Raw genomic sequence first — 4168 nt, 5'->3', positions numbered from 1 at the left:
CATATACAAAGAAAAACTCAATCCTTGATCTCATAATGTCGTGACCGCAAGTAATACTGCCTCTCTCTGGTATATAGTGGTGTGAAGAGGGGATACAGGAGCAGTAATTCCTCTTAAATGTGAGCACCAACTTGCTGGACAACGTAAAGACATTGCCAGGGTCCTCGTCAGGGCGCAAACTATTCGCATCACGGCCGTAAAGGGCTTGACCCGATCGAGTGAGGTGTCAGAGGATGATACTGGACAGCGTTGTATGCACTGTATATTTGGTGGACAATTTCATTGTCGATTACTTGCTGTGTATCATGACTGAGGCATGAAGGACTATCAACTGAAGTGGGAATGAAAACAGTGAGTGTGTTGTCCTATTCGGCGAAAAAAGTATAGCATTGGCATTGGTTCATGTACAAATCGAACCGATTTGAGCGTGTTTTGATGTGTCATCGCGCACGTCATACATTGAATAGGCCTTGTTGATGTCTGGCCTTACGTGTTATCTCCCCTTGGGATGTGTCGCAACGAACGAATGTTTCGCCGGGGGAGGTGGGGGGGGGGGCATGTGTATGAGCGGACCCTTGTTTTCTATGTGATAGACGATTGAACGCAAAACTTAATTTGTGGCAGCAACGGTTTGTTGATCAATCGCTGTGTTATAATCGCGCATCTGGTGGAGTCGTTTGCGTGTTAAGCGCATGCATGTTGGAAGCGTGATAATATTGACACTGCTGCAATTTGAGCGGGTATCAAGGAAATGCTACGAAGTGTCTGAGACAATGAATGCTGAGCGATATGAGGGAATAATGTTGTATCATATACGGACTCCACGATAGGTATGGGGACGGTCGTGAATGTAAGGGCGGTATGCAGAATGTGGTCGGTTATTGATGTATGTGAAGACCAGTCGGCAGTCAAGGTGTCTATCGATGAAGTAGCATCCGATTACACAATAATATATAGGGCGATGGATTATGATGTGCAGACGGTACACTGATCGATATAGCCCCTATAGGAAAAACTGCAATACGCGCTGGCGAAATAGCTGTATTTGTCGCTAGGTTCTGGTGAGAATCTCGCCGGTATTGGATTTTTGATTCCGAGCTATACGAATCTCACTGGACGTGGTACTTGTTGTGGTCGTCGACGAAGATGGGACTTGCCAAGCGAGTGTCGGTTCGCGGATAGTGGGTACGTCAGTTGGGAGTGTCGAAGGTAAGAAGTGGCGTGTTTCTGACCATTTTCCACGTGGGAAATACCCTGTAAATAAACTGGACATTTATGGTATGACAGACGCGTCCGGTCTTGACGTTGAGTATTTGGCATTCGTCGAAGTGTTTCAACTGGCGATCGTGACCCAAATAGACGCCCAACTTGACTTTGTCATCCCGTTTGCCTTGCATCTGGATTAGTGCCCCAAAAAACTTCTCGAGAGGATATGGTATCAGAATACGTCTTATTATAGAGGATGGTTTTGGCGTTGAAGACCTCAGAGACGAATTCGCCTCCTCTATCGCACTTCAATTCGGATAGGGGTTTTAGGCAGGTCATACTGACGTCCGTATAGAACCGGTATGAAGTGTCGCTTGCTTCGTTTTTCGTCTTAATAGGGTAGACAAAGAGCATTACAGAGTTGGCATCGACAAACTTAATGTTTGCTGTGCAGCCACCTGTGGATATTGTGAGTCTTGTTTACAAATCGACGTGAAAGACTGTACCCACGTGTGGGCGTGTATCCGGATTCTTTGCATTCTGTCGGAGTTCCTCGAGTGCCTGTATGGATTCATTCGTAGTGGCAGTCGATGTAAAGCTAGCGAGACTATGTAGTGCATACCAGAAACGGCTAAAACCACCGGATTTGGTAGTATGTGTTAGAAGAATACGTGTGATACTTTCGAGAAATGTTCTTGTACATGGAATTGACGAGTGTCTTATTGACGGAATTGACGAGTGTCTTATTGACGGAATTGATCATGACGCGGCCGCCTTTTGCATCAGGGGCCATGTCAGGTATTTGTATGTATTGTGAATCGTTGCAGTTAGGGTGGAGCCAATTGAGCGTGCCATGATGTTCCAACTCCATTTAAAGGCATTTTCACCAATTCGTTCACTATCCAGTTGTAGATCGATATATTTCTTGTCGATATTCTCGTGGCAATTCTATGAATATAATTTGTTGTTCGTAATCGCCTGTTAAGGGGAATTGGAATAAGCGGAACAGTCAGAGTGTCGAAGCAATCAGCTTGCCAGACGGACCTGATTAAATCACATGTCAATAACAACAGGGTTTGATAGTCATGCCCGTGGAAATTCACATTTGGAACTCAGTATCAAATAGGCATCACGATAACTAGGCAAAAATTAGATAATCAACTAATTGTGAGAACGACTTATACTGTATTAAAGATTGTATTGAGTTCAAAATTACTGATACCTTTATGTCAGCAGCCTTGTATGGTTTGCGACTGTTTTCACACAGTTGTGTATGTAGGAGAGCATTTGAGTTGTCTAATTTCAAGAATTTTTGATTTCCAGTCATAATACGCACCATCAATATTCACCCTTCAGTACGAGGATCCTTCTCAGTTTCGTATGTCATACAAGATTCCATGTACGATTATTAGCGCATGCGCCGACACACATCGCAACAGCAAGAAAATAAACATGCTGAATTCACTCAAAGCTTCCAGACAACTGACGAGCCAAAATAAATAAATTGGAGAATGAGAGGATTGAACTCCCGACTTTGTACATGCGAAGCACACACTCTACCACTGAGTTAATTCCCCGATGACATATTTAAATTTTAAAATTATAAATAATCACTATATATTTTTAGTTAATAGAAAAATAGAGAGGTTAAATGAGTGACATTTAGTCAGGAACTCAGGATAGCACGTAATGTCGAATGCTTATGACGTTATATATATGTGGAATTTACTCAGTACGTAACGTCACGAACTCAAAAAGCCTCTGAATAGTGATAACCACAAGGGTCAAGTTTGGTACTGGATCAAGGTACCGAACTACCGGGGTAGGCCACATGAGGCTGTCAGGGTGACTAGTGAGCTGATATGGCTAGACTGATGAAGCTGATATGACAGGGTAATGGAAAACGAGGATGCCAGAAGGATACTATGCTGTACATATGATTAGTTAATCGCTACTAGATGGATAGATAAAAGGATAAATTAGAAAGGAAGGTGTCGTGAGAGACTGCATCAGCATAGTGTAGAATCCGCTGTTTCTACAAGGATATATACAAATAAATATTCTGTATTCTCCTGGCAGGTACAATATTACTCTGATAGATTTCCGTCGCCTATAATATTGCACAATATATACTGGATGCGGTATCACTCCGTATATATTACCTGAGTTGCATGTCAGGATCCCCATCGTGCGCTCTGTCGCCAACACTTGCAAAGTATTAGGTAGTAACCGATAATGTATATAGAAGCAGGTATAGGTGCGGGTCTCGATAAACTAGATGTGCTAGCGTCGAAACCAAACAGGTGTCGGGCCAATTTTACCCCCTGTTTGTTTGATGAAGGCTAGTGGAGTTCATGTAGTTCTGCTGTTGTGACGACTGAGAATTTTGAGCAATTCCTCACTAGATAATAGCCTTAGCAAACCCCAAAACAAAAGTGAGAGATGTCAGAGATATGCGATAGTGTGGGTCAACAACACAGACAATTCGATATATAACTTTTGCTATGACTGTATTTATAGGCGGTATGTAGGCGGTATTTAGGCGGAGAGGTTACGAGCTAGATCATAACAGATTAGAAAAAAGAAATAAAAAAATTCGCGAACCGGGAATTGAACCCGGGTCTTCCGCGTGACAGGCGGAGATACTAGCCACTATACTATCCACGATATGCAATAAATGGAGACTTACTTAATATAAAGTATAATATAAAATATATGTTGTGTTGGAGGTTTGTAATTTTTTGGTACGACAGTGTTGAGTCACTTAAGTGTACGTCCAGTACATTTTAAATATATATATATTCACCTACGGCCATATCCAGCAAAAAAATACCCGGTCCCGTCCGATCCCGGAAGTCAAACTGCTGCGAGCGTGGTCAGTACTGCGATGGGGGACCACGCGGGAATACTACGTACCGTAGGCATTTTTTTTAAACCCTAAAACCCTAAAAACCCAAAACCC

The 4168-nt window shown here is 42.8% G+C and overlaps 3 non-coding genes across 3 annotated transcripts; 1 reads left to right on the top strand and 2 right to left on the bottom strand.

Moving 5' to 3' along the window:
• Positions 1–2711: 2711 nt before the first annotated feature.
• SARC_30279 lies at positions 2712–2783 on the bottom strand. Its single transcript has one exon. It is a non-coding gene; the product is annotated as a tRNA-Ala (tRNA).
• A 1018-nt stretch (positions 2784–3801) lies between these two features.
• On the bottom strand, positions 3802–3873 carry SARC_30278. The gene has a single exon. It is a non-coding gene; the product is annotated as a tRNA-Asp (tRNA).
• Positions 3874–4014: 141 nt separating this feature from the next.
• Positions 4015–4130, top strand: SARC_r5. The gene has a single exon (XR_001335633.1). It is a non-coding gene; the product is annotated as a 5S ribosomal RNA (ribosomal RNA).
• Positions 4131–4168: the final 38 nt, after the last annotated feature.

The sequence above is a fragment of the Sphaeroforma arctica genome (genome assembly GCF_001186125.1).
Source record: "Sphaeroforma arctica JP610 unplaced genomic scaffold supercont1.3050, whole genome shotgun sequence".
Lineage (NCBI taxonomy): Eukaryota > Ichthyosporea > Ichthyophonida > Sphaeroforma > Sphaeroforma arctica.
The sequence above is the reverse complement of the archived record's forward strand: the minus strand, read 5'-3'. Positions and strand labels throughout refer to the sequence as shown.